Below are 15,749 nucleotides of genomic sequence, written 5' to 3' on the forward strand. Positions count from 1 at the left end.
GTGCACATCTCCTCGGGATGGGCAAAAACTCAAACAGCCCCGATGCTCATTAACGGTAGAATGGGTAAACTGTAGTGTATTTTACACAGTGAAATACTACACAGCACCATAGAGAAATGATCTACTCTTACACACAATAACATGCATGAATCTCAAAACGATCATGTTGAGTGAAAGAAGCCAAACGTGCCCACAGCACACAAATAGCTATATTGGCTGGTTCTAGTCACAGGGAATTCTAAAATGACAAAACCAACCTGTGATGATGGAAATCAGATGAGTGGTTGTTCCTGGGAGAAGGGCTGACTAGGAAGGGGCATGAGAAAACTTTCTGGGGTGACCGAAATCTTCTGTGTCTTGATATGTGGTCATCAAAATTGATTGCTTAAGATTGGAACATTTCACTATGTGTAAATTACATAAAAAATAAATAAAAATTTATATAATAAAACATTTTACTATGGGCCAGGCACTAAGCTGTATGCTTTGTATACCTTATGTCATTTAACTTGTCAGCAAATCCCATGGGGTAGATGTTATTGTCTCTGGTTTACAGATGAGAAAACCGAAGCTCAGAAAGGTTAAGCAACTTGCCTCAGGACACACAGTTAAGCAAATGAGATTAGAACCCATGCAACATGACTCCAAAGCTCATGCCTCAAGGCTCCCCTCTTCTCCCTTAACCCATTTTCTTCCCTAAGACTTTACAGATGGGGAGACTGACTCTCAGAGAGGGCTGGAGACATGCTCAATGCCACTTAGCTCTTTGGAATCAGAATGGAACTAGAACCCAGATCTCTGGAGCTTTCTTCCTGCATCATCCATCCTCACTTGGGCACAGAGGTCAAGCTCACTGCTACTTGTGCTCAGCTTGGGGTTGGGAGCTAAAAGTACAATTTTTAAAGAGTCGAGTATAACATTCATACCGTAGAAGACCCAGACACGGGACATAGACATCCTGTGCCTTTAAAGTGAGACACAGCTTTCCGCCTGTCTCTGCGCTGCCCGAATAGCCCACCAGGCTCTTCTGTGAGATGTGCACGTTCACCGTTCCCTCTCCTGCGGTTAAACCGTGCTGCCCCAAGACCCCTCCAGCCTCACCAGCTTCCTCTCTCCGTGTCTTCTTGGGTCGCAAGATGTCCAAACCCTCCAACGCTTCCAGCAAGCTTCCCTCGGCTTCAGTTGAGGAGCAAGCCTGCGTTCCTCGTCCTCCCCTTGATAGGCAGAGTTCAACGTGGATTCGTGTCAAGAACAACACAAACAGCCAGCGTAATCTGGTTTTAACTCACATGCCATCAGTCAACGTTCAGAGAGGCTGCTGTTGGCTTCGGCCCACCAGGTTGTTTAAAGAGCAGCCTTGTCTTGGGTGTCCCGCCATGTGTTCTGGGAGAATTTGGCTCAAACCATGAGAGTTTCCTCCCAAAAACGCTTAGCTCTCTGGGAGGAAAACTACATACGTCCCAGCTCCTTTGGCCTCTGTCCGCGAAAGAGAAACTTCATCTTAAAGTTTCTTTGTCTTCTCTTTAATGGTCGCGCAGAATGTGTTCCGTGCTCTGCCTTTTCTCTGGAACTGGCAAATGGTGCTGTGGATGAGTCACCCTGCTTTTTGGGAATGCTTTGCTCCAAGAGCTCCAGGGGGCACAACCAGTTGATAAACAGCCTCTCGAATGATCTGTCCTCCCGCCACCTCTGGGCCGGGGGCCTGTGCGTTCCCAGAACTGGACCGCGGCTGAGCTTCCAGAGGCTGCTGGGGCCAAGCCGGTTTCGCAGATGAGGAAGCCGAGGCTTCATCGTTTACAAGGGGAGCTGTGGAGCGGGCGAAGGCCATCTGAGGGTAACTCATCCCCACTGCTCCTGGCCCGAGGATTGTGCCTTTGCCGCTCGGCTTCCTCCTCTGGAAAGTGAGGCTGTGAAGCGGTTGCCCCCTTGGTTTCCTCTCATTCGGGGCCTTCTGCAGTTACACAGCCACCTGGTAGGAGTGCCAAACCTGAAATGTGGCACTCTGTTCTCCAAGCCAGACAAGGATCAAGGCCTGTGGCGCCTCACAAGGCACCAAGTGGCTCAGTTCAGCCCCCACTCTGTCTAGACCCTGAGCCGGGCACTGGGGACACTAAGGTGGATCAATCTGCGAGGCCGGTGGACACATGGACAGATCCTTATACTAGACTGTGGCAAGCCTGGTGATGTTATGCCTGAGGGGCTGTGGGAATGCAGGGGAGGGCCCTAACCCAGCCTGGAGGAAGTCGGGGAGGGCTTCTCGGGGGAGGTGACAATGCCAGCAGATTAGCATCTGGTGACCCTGATGAAAGGAGGGGAGACCAAATGGCGTGAGACCTTGGGCAAGCCCTTTGCCCATTCTGGTCCTGAGTCTCCCCCAAATACAGTTGTGGGGCATGGCTGACTCAGCTGAGAGCTTTGGTCTCCCCACTCGGGAGTTCTGGGGTGGGGAAAGCCTTGAATAGTTTTTGAGCTTGGAGGGCGCCTGGTCCAGAGGCCAGGAGAGACTCTCCTTGTTCTGGCATTTGAGGCCTCCACCCTCCTCATCTCCGACAGGCCCGTAGTCCTCAGGGAGCATGGGAGCACCCTACAGCCCTCTCAGCTTGGACCAAGGCCCAGTTCGTGTGGGAACACCCTGCACTGAGAGAAGTGGCAATGAGTCACGCTCCCCTCCGTGACCCGGAGCCCTTCCTCCGTCCGCTGGAGAATTGCTGCCCGGGAGAGCTCTCAGTGCTAGCAGAGACCCAGGCACGCTGCCGGCTGGACCGTATCAGCAAGGAAATTATTCTTCTGAAGTGTCCATCTCTTTGGCACATCACTGGAGTCCCTGAGCCCAGATGGGCAGGGCAGCGTCTTGGGATCCTCAGTCCCCCTTAGCTGCCCCTGTCTCTCTCCTGCCCTTACCAGCCAGGCTTGGCCCCTGGAAAGTGTGAGTCCCGCTTGCTCTTTCTACCTCCTCTGCTCCCATTCCCTCCAGACCTCCTGTGCTCCAGCCCCCACCCACCCCTGCAGCCGCACTGCCTGAGGTCAGCTGTTGCTGCCCTGTGGCTCAATCCTCTGCACACGTCGTTGCCTGTCTTCTCTCGTGTGTCCTTCTGGCAACATCTGACCTGGGGGGACTCCCTCTTGAGAAGCCCAGAGCCCCCTTGGAGGCCTCTTCCTGCAGCTTTTTAGACGTGAGGGCTCTGCCCGGCTTTCTTCTCGCTCTATACAGTATACAGGATCTATATACAGTATCCTACGCTGAGCCTCAGTCGCTTCATCAGTGAAATGGGCATAATAACGGGCCTTTTCCAAGGGGTTGATGAAGGGATTATTGAATGAATTCACACACACAAGGCATTTAGTGCCTGATGCAGAGGGTGTTCAGTAAGTGTTGGCTAAAGTATCATTAATTTTTTCAACGTCTCCATGGATGCCTAACGGGTTTCTTCAACATTATTTGGCCAAAACTGAACTCTTGACTTTTTCCCCTGAGCGGGCTCCTACCCGGGCTTCCCCATCTCAGTAAATGGCAACTCCATCCACTCAAAGACCAAGCCTGGGAGTCAGTCTCCTCCCGCCCTCTCCGTCCGCCCACACTCCTGACCTCACGAGGACTGGGGGCACTCCTCCAAAGGCGCCTGAATCACGCACTTCTGGCCATCTCCCTGCCGGGGCTGAGCCCCTTCTGCCCGCTCCCGGAGGGCTTCCCAGCCTCCTTGCTGGCCTCCCTGCCTCCACCTGCCCCCTCAGCCCCCTCCCTGCAGCTGCTACCCCTCCTCGCTTAACAATCACAGAGGCCCCCAGTGCATAAAGGAAAGCTCAAGTGCCCCCCCTAGCCCAGCCCAGGGGGCTCCACCTGCCTCTCCCCTACTCTCTCCCCCACCCACCGCTCCACCCAGATCAGTTCACACCAGTTCTCATCTCAGGGCCTTTGTCTGAATGCTCTTCCCCCAAATCTTTGTATGGCCACTCTTTTTCATCCTTCAAGCTTCAGCTACAATTCCTCTCCTCTGAGAAGCCCTCCCTGACCTCCTGTCCTCAGTGCTCCCCTCCTCCCCATCCTGTCCCCCACTTACTCCCATCCTAGCATGTAGTACAGTCTGTATTTCTGCATCCGTGGGTCTGTCCTCCTTTTTATCGACCACCTCTCATACCAACCTGTGGACTTCACAAAGGCAGGAGCTGTGTGTATTTTATCAGTGTCCACCCACCAAACAGCAAGTGTTTCATCAACTCCCAAGGCCTCAACCAGATCTCCAGACCTGGGCTCTGTGACCTTGAGGAAGTTTCTTACCCTCTCTGGGCCTTGAGTTTCTGGTGCCTGGCAGGTAGAGAGGCCTGGCTGGTAATGGACAGCTCCCCCTCACGCTGACCCAAGGCGCAGTGGGGAGGGGAGGTTGCCCAGGCTGGCCCTTTCACCTGCTGTATACTGCTTGGGGTACATTTCCTCCTGTGGACACAGAGAGCACCCGCAAGTGTTTGCTGAGTTGAATGGAGTCACACAGCCCTGTCCTAAGGCCCCGGACACACAGATGCCGGCCCCTCCAGGAGTGAGAGGCCTGCAGAGGAGCCAGCTCGAGGCCGGGGGAGCTGGGTGAACTACGGGGTGATTAAACACGTGTAACTGTTGGGGCACAGCTGTGGTGGGAAGTCAACAGAGGCAAGAAGCCGGGTTCAGACTCGGGCTGTGGGGAGGAGCCTTCTGCCAACTGTGGCCCCCCCCAGATCAAACCATCTGGGTGAGAGAGCTCTCAGCCAGGGACTGTGACCCCACGGGGCTGAGGCCTGGGCCAGCGAGGGGGCTGTGATCCTTCCTGACTCCTCCTGGGATCCCCGCCCCCTGAGCCCCTCCCTGAGCCCCTCCCTGAGCTGGCAGGGGTGTGGGGAGAAGGTGAGGCCAGACTCAGGGTGTGACCTGGGGCAGGGTGGCTGGCTCCGTTCCTGGTCTGGAAGCCGGAGCTAATGTGTCGGCCTCAGGCAGGGGCTGGGACTGGCCTGGCACTGCTCCAGCAGACCTGGGGAATCCAGGCCTGAGACTCCTGTCCTGACAAGCACGGGGCCTGCTCAGTGTCAAGCCCTGGTCTGGGCGGTGCTAGGGCACAAGGACGACCCAGGCCCCAACTACACCCCCGGGAGCTCTTGGCTTGTGGGGGAGTGGGGGGCGGGAATGGATGGGTTAAAGCGAGCATTCCTTGTGATAAGTGCAGATGGTGTCCCTGAAGCTTTGGCCCAGGCTAGAGGGTCAGAGGAGAGGCCCAAGAACGAACAGGAGTTAACCAGGAAGGAGAAGCAGGGAGAAGGACATCCCAAGTGGGAGGAGGTGGGAGCACAGGCCAGGAGGTGAGACGGGGCACGGTGGGGAAAGACGTAGATGGGACTGGAGAGGCTGGCAGGGCCCTGGGTGGCCTCCAAAGTATGGACTTTGGCCTGAGGCCACCGGGGAGCCCCTGAAGGACCAGAGTTGTGTTTTGGAAAGAGGAAGATAAGGGCTGTTACAGGATGAATCGGGGAGGGGGAGACCAGAGGCCAGGAGACCGTGAAGAGGCCAGGAGAGTGTCTGGATGAGCCAGGCGCCCCTGAGGATGGGGGAGCAGACGATAGGAGGGGCGTTGGGGTGGCTCAGGCAGGAGGTCTTGGGTGTCGGGGTGGGGGGGGAGGCTGGGGATGCCCTGTTTCTGGCTGAGGATGGAGCAGCTATTCCCAAGCTGGGGACCCAGCAGGGGCCAGTTTCAGGGGACAGAGGATGTGTTCTGCTTGGGATGAGTTGAATATTCAGGATACCGGGGTGGTGGTTGAGGTGGGGGCTGTCCTAGGGAAAGGTCTGGAGGATGATGGTCAGATGGGTCCAGAGCTCTGGAGAGAGGCCAGGGCTGGGAAAGGGATGGGCGAAGCTGGGTGACTGGTCCCTTCTCAGACCATCTCCCTCTGGCTCTCCGGAGGCAGGAACAGGCTTGGTCAGGAAGTGTGAGGGAGTTAACGGCCCTGCGGGCATCTTGCAGCCTCAGGGGGTCAGGAGTCGGGGACAGAGGTTCCAGCCTCCCTCCTTAGGACAGACAGACGTGTCCGGGAGGCATGCTATAAGTCATTTGAGGCCTCAGAGGACCGGACTGTTGCCAACTGTGGTGACCTGGATGACACTCCTCATATTGACTTCTCTCCTTCTCTGCCTCTTCCTGTTCCCTCACGGCGGCTTCTGGGATCACATCCCAAGTGAGTACTTGTCTCAGGTTCTGCTTAGGTCTTTTTTTTTTGAGGAAGATTAGCCCTGAGCTAACTACTGCCAGTTCTCCTCTTTTTGCAGAGGAAGCCTGGCCCTGAGCTAACATCCATGCCCATCTTCCTTTACTTTATATGTGGGACACCTACCACAGCATGGTGTGCCAAGCGGTGCCATGTCCGCACCCGGGATCTGAACTGGCGAACCCCGGGCTGCTGAGAAGCGGAACGTACGCACTTAACCACTGTGCCACCAGGCCAGCCCCTCAGGCTCTGCTTAGGGAAAACCCGACTAAAATAAAGTCTAGTGGAAGCCACGGAACCGTGGGCTCCTCCTGGGCTGGCACGGGCTGTGTCCTTGGCCCCAAACTCAGGCCCGGGTTGAGAAGCCCTCTCCCACTCATTCTCCGCCTCTGCCCCCCCACCCCGGGAGGGTTTGTGACATAAACAGGGGGAGCCAAGGCTAAGGGGACGGGGAAGAGCATGGTCCCAGAACGTCCCGGGAGAGAACTGGGCACTTCCCCTGGGAGTCTCTCTCTTCTTCCTCAGGTGGGGCCAGAAGCAAAATGAGCAACAACATCCCAGGCAGATACACCTTCGGGGCTAGCCCGGAGCAGGCGGGAGAGGTCAAGGCCATGACCAGCTCACCCTTGAGGGCTCTGCCCCCGGGAGCCCTGAGCTGCGGAGCTCGGGGTCCAGGCCTTGCACTGGGCATCCAGACCAGCTGGGGAGCAAAGACCTACTGTGATCAGAGGGAGCCGTGATGGCACTTTAAAAATGATCTATACTGCTTTCTACTGCCTCAGTAACATGAGCGCATTTAACAAACAGAAAACTTAGAAAACCTAAAAAAGACACACACAAAAGAAAAAAATTATTAAGCTCACTTGTGACCCCCCCATCCCTGGGACAACTGCTGGAAACATGGCAGTGTTTACCCTGTTGTTTTTCCCATGTCCACTTTATTTTTTTAACAGAAATTGGATTACATTGTTAATACTATAACGTTTTAATTTACTAATGTAGCATGAACTCTTTCCATGGCAAAATGTATTGATCCACCTTGTTAATTCTAAGGCTGCCAGAGTGGACCACTTCATTAATGGAATCTTAGGTTGGCTGCACCAGAAATAATAATAATAGTAAACAATAATAGCCATGTACTGAACATCCAGCATGTGTGTGTCATGCTAGTCACTAGACAGCCACGTGAGGTGCATACGGTTACCCCTAGTTTACAAATGAGAGAAGAGAGGGTGACAGCGGTGCAATGACTTGCCTGAGGCCACATGGCTCTCGAGGCCGATTCAAAACCAGGTCTCCATAGGGCTCTTAACCATGGCATTTGGCCAGCTGGTGGGTCCCCTGTTTGTCCCCCCACGTTTGTTTCCACTCAGAAATTCTGATGAACCGAAGCCCTGTGTATGCAGTTTACCGTTTCCACTTGGAGCGAAGCTTTATGCTGGGGCCGGCAGGGTGGGGTGGGGCCATCGTCACCGTCCCTCCTCCCATTCCCTGAAGTCTCCCTGGATGTGCGATTGAACCTCTTCCCTCAGCAGCTATGGAGACAATGCTGGCCAGAGATGGGTAGGGACTTGCCCAAGGCCACACTGTGTAGAGGCTGCACCAGGGGCCTGGCTTCCGATTCCCCACCCAGGGCGTGGACAGAGCATGCAGGATGCACAGGACATAGGAGTTGGAGACCCAAGCTCCAAAGGATGGAGGATGTGCCGGTTTCGGTCGCTGCGGCATCTGTCCCCAACCGCAGCACAGGGTCTGCCGTGCAGGAGGTTCGCATGGATGGGCCAGCAGAGGGAGAGGTCTCTGTGGAAGCTTCCAGGAGGGGCCTGGGACGGGCTGAGGAGGGTGAGTGGGGTTTGGACCAGCAGAGAGAGAGGAGACAGCGGGCAGGACTGCGAGGGCAGATGTGTGGAGGCAGGAAGGAGAAAAGCTATGTTGGAGGGCAGGAATGGACAATGAGAAGACAGACAAGACAAAGGGTATGGGAGTCTGGGTGGCCAGACTAGACCCACAGAGGCTCCCGGCCCAGCCTTTGGGCAGTCCCCCAACCACCACAGGCCCTCCCTGGGTAATTCCTGAACAGGAACAGAAGGAGGAAGTTGTATAAGTGACACTGAGCCTGTGAGTGGGCGGCAGGGCCTGGTTTCATTTCCAGGCGAGTCCTGGAGCTGTTCTGCTCTGGCGCCTACCCCCACCCTTGCCCATCGCCTGCCGTCTTGGCCCTTGGGTCAGGCAAGGGTGAACCCCGAAGCCTGGGGAGGCCAGGAGGGAGGCATCAAGGCCAGGAGATGGGGAAGTCCCATCACGTGTGGATGCCCTGGGAGAGGGGCCTGACGCATCTCCTTCTCTGCCAGGCTAGATCGTGAATTCTGGAGGCTGGGGCTGCAGCTTCCACATCCTACCTGCCTGGCAAACTCCTTCCCATCCTTCAAGACCCAATCTAAATGTTCCTCATCTGGGAAGCCAAGAAACCCCTACCAGGGCAAACTAACAGATCGCTCCCTCTCTGAGCTTCTCCAGACTCAGACCACACTTAAAAGTGAAAAAAGAGAATCTCTGTTCATTGGGTGCTCACAGGGCGCCCGGCACTCGGCAGGTGCCTCTGGCCTCAACACCTCAGTGGATCCTCTCAGCATCACTGAGAGTTGTACTCTCACCAGCTCCATTTCAGCCGGCAGCACATCCAGGCTTAGCAAGGGCACATGGGGTGCAGACGGTGGGGCTGGGGCTTCTGGACCGGAAGCTCATGGCTCTCTGCCTCTCTTGCTCAGGGTGTTTCAGCATCTGTGTCCCCTTCTGGCTTGAGAGCCCCCAACAGGCAGGGTGTGTGTCCCTGGACACCTGACCCCGAGGAGGTGCTGACCCATGGACAAATCTTTAAACCTCTCCACCTGCCTTCACCGTGATGCAGACCTAAACTGGTGCCTTGTATACAGTAGGGATTTAATAAATGCCTGTGAAATGAAGAAACCTTGCTGCCAGTCCAAGGTGTCATAAACCTGCAGTATGACCTTGCACAAGTCGCTTCTGTTCTCTGGTCCTCAGTTTCCCCAGCTTTAGAAGGAAATATTTAGAGATAGCTCTCTTGGCTGCCTGCCTGTCCCCAAATTCTGTCCTTTGCTCTAGAACATAACATGGCACATACCCAGCACCAGGTTCCCCTTTATTAACATCTTACATTCGTCCAGGACATTTGTTAGAACTAATGAACCAGTATTGATGTCTCATCATTAACTTCAGTCTGTACTTTATTCGGAGTTTCGTTTTTTTCCTGAATGTCCCTTTTCACATCCAGGATCCCATCCCAGGCACTATATTATATTTTGTCCTCGTGTCTCCTTAGGCTCCTCTTGGGTGTGACAATTTCTCAGATTTTCCTTGTTTTTGGTGCCCTTTACATTTTTGAGGAGCACTGTCAGCTGTTCTGTAGAATGTCTATTGGAATTTGTCTGATGATTTCCTCATTGTTACACTGGGATCAGGGCTCTGGGGGGAAGACCACGAGGTGAGGTACCGTTCTCATTACATCATACTAAGGGGACGTGTCGCCACCAGGACCTGTCCTTGTTGATGTCGACCTTGGTGGCCTGGCTAAGGCAGGGTTTGTCACGCGTCCCCCCCATGCTGTCCTCTTGGAAGGAAGTCACTCGGAGCGGCCCTCACCGAGGAGTGGGGAGTTCTGCTCCCTCCTTGAGGGCGGGTAGAGCATTAGCATTTTTTCTTCTCTAGGATCTACTTCACCAAGTCCTCCCACAAAGCGTGGCTACATTCCATCTTCCTGACAGGCCTGGGAAACGAGGCTGGGGAGGGGGTGGGGCTCAGGGCCTGGGGCGGGCTCTGCGGGTCTTGCCTGTCCCCCTCAAGTGAAGTACCGGCCGCCACGGCTCCCAGCGGGTCAGGGCAGGACAGAACCACAGCTCCTGAGTTCCAGGCTCCGGAGGCCTGAATTCTGCCTGGGTTTGCATTCGAGGTCCTGCCCTCCTCCCGGTGTCCTGTTGCCTCGCCTCGCCTCAGTTTCCACATCTGTCCACTGGAGACAAATACCCCGACCTCGTGGTGCTGTGAAGAATGAACGAGACGCCACACACAGAGCCCCCAGGATGACGGGGTGCTGCCTGGAGCTCAGCCCGTGGCGCTGAGAGCTGCGGCTGCGACGCTTGTTTTCACAGTTATTCTTTGAAGGTCTCCCGTTGCAGACTGTCTCCTCTCTGCTCAGCGGGTTTGTAACCCCCTCTGATCTGGGGGTCACAGCTCTGGCTGCAGATTTCCGCCCTGCCCTTTGCCCTCCTGCCAGGCCAGGCAGATCAAGGGCCCTGGGCCCTTTTATCTTTTCTCATAAACATTCTGAGACATGGCGGAAGGAGGCCTGGGCTGGAGCAGGGCTGGCTCTGTCTGCCGGTGACTCTCTGTGACCTTGGGAGAGTGTCTTTCCCTCTCTGGTCTCTACTGTGGTCTGAGGGGAGTGCTGTGATGAATGACTGAGTTTCGTGGCACTCGACCTTCACACGAAGCTGGCGGGGCCAGGAGTCTCCCATTTTCACGCGAGCAGGTCTTTTCTGCCTGTGACAGCCCCTGTTTTGTCTCTAGATTCTGAGCTGGGCGGAGAAGCACTGCAGCCTCGGCCTTCCCACCTGTGCACTGGCCGCTCAACCCCTGCAGGTGCGGCCTCGAGGATGTCGACCGTGCAGGGCGGTGCTCATGGTTAATGCCGTCATTGGCATGTTGGACTTGGGCTCCGCCCGCTCAGGTGCCCACTGTCTCTATCCCTTCCCCGGAGGGTGGGGGAATGCTGGAGGAACCAGCCTTGAGGGCAAACATGCTCCCCTGCTCCCAGCTCCTTCTGACTCATGGGGCCGGGGGACGCATCTCTAGTGCCCTGCGTCTTAGGCCTTCAGGCCACCCTGGCCTCGGTCCCCGGAACACGCGTGCGTGCCCACGCATGCACACCAGGCGAGCTAGGCTCTGTCTCAGCTGCTCCTCGGCTGCGGCCGCCGTCAGCGCAGAGGCCTCCAGACTGCTCCTTGCGGCCCCACATCTGTCTCCCACTCAGTGACAGCACCTCTCCCCAGGCCCTTCTCTGGTCACAGTGCTCCAGGGCTCCCCACTGCCTCCAGGACAGAGCCACGCCCGGCCCTCAAGGATGTTCAGGGCTCACCCCGGCCACCCTGCCCACCTCACTCCCCCACTCCAGCCCACGCACCATGTTGTGCTCCATTAGCACTGCCTTCCATCAGCGGGGCCGAGTTCCAGACCCAGCGGTGTTTTCCGCCTATGTCTTTGCTTATGCTATTCCCTCTGGCTGGAACACCCCCTCTGTCCCATCTCCGCAGGCGTCTACACTCTCCATGGACGACCTCCCTCCTTCATCAGCCCCCCTACTCCAACACACATCCTGGGTTAGGGGACCCTCCAGCTCCCAGTGCTGGCCCCATCTCTGTGCCTAGTGCACTGGTCGCACTTGTCTTCTCCTCCAGGCTGTGAGCAACTCGAGGGCAGAGACCAGACTTGGTTTGCTCACTGCTGTATCCCCAGCACCTAGCACACAGTAGATGCTCAGTAAATATTGACTGACTGGAGGAAGGAAGAGCGAGGCTTAGCCAGGGGCTGGGGGCGGACAGCACTCCACGCAGAGGGACGAGCAAGTGCAGAGGCCTCTAGGCGGGAATGCGCTGCTGTGATGGAGGGACAGCAAGGAGGTAGGCCTGACAAGGAGGGAAGGGGACCAGGGCCTGCAAGAGAGGCCTGAGCAGTTGGCAAGAGCCTGATGCACTGATGCACTGGACATCTCTGTGTAAACCGTAGAGTGCAGTGCCACGGGAGGTGCCAAGCCCATTCCACAGTCTCAGGCTGGAGCCTGTCCACTCTCCCACCCTGTCCTGTAGCCCTGAGCCTGGTGGCTTTGAATAGACAACTCACAGCAAACCATCTGGGGAAGAGCAGGGCTGGTCTGGAACTTCCCACTGGGTGCCTGTGACGGGTCCAGCTCCCCACTTGCTGCTCCAGGGATGAGCTGGGCTCAGGGTGGGTGCGGCAAATAGGCCACCATTGAGCCAGAGTCACCAGGGCCCTGGATGAGGTGGGGGGCACCCTTGATCCCACTTCACGGGAAAGCTCTCACCCATGGGCCTGCTGCCAGTCTTGTGGGACCAGGCCTCTCCCCACGCTCTCCATCCTGCCCTCAGCTGTGGCTCTGACCCAGGGATGGGGAAGAAGGGAAGAGGAGGTTTCTGGAAATAGATGATTGAGTACAACCGGTGCTCACCATCTCGACACTGTTGACACCAATAACATCTGTCATCTGCCGGGTGCTTTGAGTTGGGAAATTGTCCTTCTTGATGTTCCAGACCCGGGCCAGGGCTGTGTATACTGTCGGTGGCCAATAAGTTGCTGCCCATTAACAATGATGGATGATTTGCAGGTATGAAGCAATGAGCTGCTATTTTACTAACAAATAATGTTTTAAGCAAAATAATGCACCGAGTCACTTACTTACCCACCAGGCCAGACCAGCGACTCTTACGTCGGCATAATCCTGGAGGTTGGTGGGGTTGTTACCCCACTTTATGGATGAGTAAATTGAGGCTCAGAGCGGGCAGGGTCACATAGTCAATGAATGGAAGAGTTGGAACTTGAGCCTTTGTATGTGGATCCCTAATCCGTGTGTTCTCTCCAGCCAACTGGGCAGTGTCTGCTTTGTGCTGGGCACAGGCCAGGCCACAGTCCCTGCCCTCAGGGTGAGGACAGACACACTCCAAATGGACTTGGGGTGTGCCCCCATCAGGGCTTTGTTAGGGAGCGTGTCCTGGAGGAGGTGGTGTTTACTCAGGACCTTCACGGACACGGAGGGTTGGGAAGCTAGAGATGTGGGGGGTTACGGTCTGAACAAAGGCCCAGAGGGCTGGTGGAAAATAACAAATGCTCCCAACCACTGGGCCGGCCTCGTCTTCCTCACGTGCCCACTGAAACCTCTGCCATCGAGCCAAGCCCTTGAAGCCAGTGGTGGCTCCAGGTGGAAGGCTGCCTCTGTCCTTGCAGAGCCAAAACTTGTCTCCATTGTCCCTGCTCTTCCAAGCAAGTATGTAGGGTGTGAGTAATGAGATCTCACACGCAGGGAGCTTACAGCTCCTCATGTCATCCTCACGGGAGGCTTCTGAGGGAAGCGTTCTCTTCAGCCCATTTTGCAGGTTGGCATACCGAGGCTCAGAGAAATGGCATGCTCAAGGTCACATATCCAGGAAGTGGCAGAGATGGGACTTGAACCCATCTCTGTGGACTGTGGAGTCCAAAGTCTATGCTTTTAAGCCTTCTGTCATCCCAGCTCTAGGAGTAGCCCAGAACTTTCAGCTGAACTTCTGTGGATGAATCTAGTGATGTGCTGGCAAATATTTAAAAACCAGCTCTCTGGGAGGAAAAAAAGCCTTGATTTGTAGCCTTTGCTGATTTCCAAGGTGTAAATACTCCCACGGTGGCTCATATCAAGCCATCAAGCTACCAAGCGTGACATCATGGACCGTGGCGTTGGGAGGAGATGGGCACAGTCCGCCCTTGCCAGTGGTGAGAGCCACCTCCAGCACACCCTGGCCACGCAGCCCACCCCGGCCCAGGGCGGCAGGCAAAGGCCTCCAGACCCGCCTGAGGAGTGAACGGCGACTGAGAAGCCTGCTCCTCCAGCCTGGGAAGCTGTGGTTAATCTTTAAGCCAGCCTTGCAAACAAGCACGGCCGTTTCCCCAGCCCAGGCTGGCTTCTGGCGCTGCCTCTGCTGCTGACTTGCTGTGGGGCTTCAAGCTGCCCCTTCTCCCTCTGGCCTCAGTTTACCAACCGTAAGAGCTACCACTCATTGAGCATAACCTCAGCCACCCTCACACTCCTCAGTTTTAACTTTCCCGGGAGTCCTCTCTGGCCATGCTCACTGTTTCACGGGTGAGGGGCCTGGGCTGGGGAAATCGATGGACCGGTACAAGGCGCGGCCGTGGGCAGCCAGCCTGGATTTGAACCAGATCGGTCCTGCTCGAGGCCTCGCTCATTCCTGGACTCCTGGATACTATTTTGTACCCCGAGGCCTTTGCCTCCCATGTCCTAGGGTTCCCATCCCAGCTCCTCTCAGGAGGAGAAGCCCGGCCTGGTGCCATTTGACCCGGCTGGGCCTCAGTTTCCCATCTGTGAAATGGGAAAACGTTCAGAGAAGGAAGCTGGATTCGGGCCCACCTTCCCCTGTGGGCTGTAACTACAGGAGGACGGGAGAAGAGACAGGGGCAGGGGACGCGTCCCGACAGGGCAGCCCTGGAGCCCGGGCCGGGAGGTGGTGGGGCGAGGTGCCATCAGACAGGGGTGGGGGAGGCTGTGTGGCCCTAGAGCAGCATTTCCTCAGTGTCCCCTTTCTCTGCTGTATGCCCTGCCCCCTGCGTCCAGATTACTTTGCCTCTTTATTCACATTTGCAAGTGTCATTGCCACCAAACACTTCCTAGGCAGGAATGTCCAGAGCTCCACGACTTCTGACGGGCTGCCTTAGTCCTGCGTTTGTTTTTGTTTTATGCACATTAAAATGAACACATCCATTAAAATAAATGTTGCTTTTCTCCCCACTGCCCCTCCGGCCCCAGTCCCCTCTTTGGGAAACTCAGGTCAAGCCCACAGTCCAAAGCTTGTTTCTTGTAGGTCACCTCCTTCTCTGTGCCTCAGTTTCCTAATCTGTAAAATGGAGACGACCATCCCACCAGCTCAGCTGCTAGTTGGGAATAGATCTTAAAGTCGACCTGAGCCACTTAGCATGGCGCCTGGCAAGGAGTGAGCGCCCTATTAGTGCTGCTGTTATTATTATTATTATTACTAATAATTGCAGGAGAGGTGGTTTTGGGGTAAACGGGGTGGGTGGGTTGGGGGGAATCTGGGAGGGCGTTTTGGTTTGAGGGAGGATGGGGGTCCCGCAGGGTGGGGCGCTCTCAGGGGGCGGGTGGGGGGCGGGGCTTCCGCGCCCCAAGCCTCCGCACCCCCGACGCGCGCCCCGCCTGGACGCCTGGCTCGAGTGTGGGGGGCCCGCGCCCCGGTCTCCCCCAGGTCACGTGCGGGGAATTCGTCCCCGCGCGCTTCCTCCTTCTTCCTCCTCCCGGCGGCCTGCGGGGCCCCTCCTCCCGGCTCGCGCGCTCCCTCCCATCTCTTCCCCTCCCCGGGCCGTCGCCTCCTCCTCCTCCTCCTCCCTTTCTCTCCCGATCTGTCTCTCCCGGCCCGGAATCCATTCCGGCCTGGGAGCCGGAGCGGCCAGGCCGCCGTCGCTGGACACCCGGCCGTCCGGCGGGCCGCCCTCCCGTGCGTCTGGCTACCGGTGTGCCCGCCCGCCCGCCGGCCCAGGTGAGCGCCCCCCGCCCCTCTGCGGCCCCGAGTCCCTGCCGGCGGCGGGGAGCCCCCGCCCGGGACCACCCTGGCGTCGGATCGCCGGGCCGCGGGGCCCCGTGCACCCCTCCAACCCCTACCCCAGGGCCGAGCCGCGATCCCGGAGCGCAGGGCGGGCGCACGGGGACGTGCCGGCGCGGC

General features: G+C 56.8%; 1 protein-coding gene across 3 annotated transcripts in view; it reads left to right on the forward strand.

The window, feature by feature from the left end:
- Positions 1–15,189: 15,189 nt before the first annotated feature.
- SRC (SRC proto-oncogene, non-receptor tyrosine kinase) overlaps positions 15,190–15,749 on the forward strand; it is a 49,800-nt gene continuing 49,240 nt past the window's right edge. For 2 of the 3 annotated variants that reach the window (XM_023626533.2, XM_023626535.2), the window contains exon 1: positions 15,225–15,566. The gene's annotated coding sequence lies outside the window, so the exon portion shown is untranslated. Of the gene's footprint in view, positions 15,567–15,749 lie in introns of all 3 variants that reach the window. The other variant, XM_023626536.2, reaches the window with a different exon arrangement.

Source organism: Equus caballus, chromosome 22 (assembly GCF_041296265.1).
Source record: "Equus caballus isolate H_3958 breed thoroughbred chromosome 22, TB-T2T, whole genome shotgun sequence".
NCBI classification, from domain to species: Eukaryota; Metazoa; Chordata; class Mammalia; order Perissodactyla; family Equidae; genus Equus; species Equus caballus.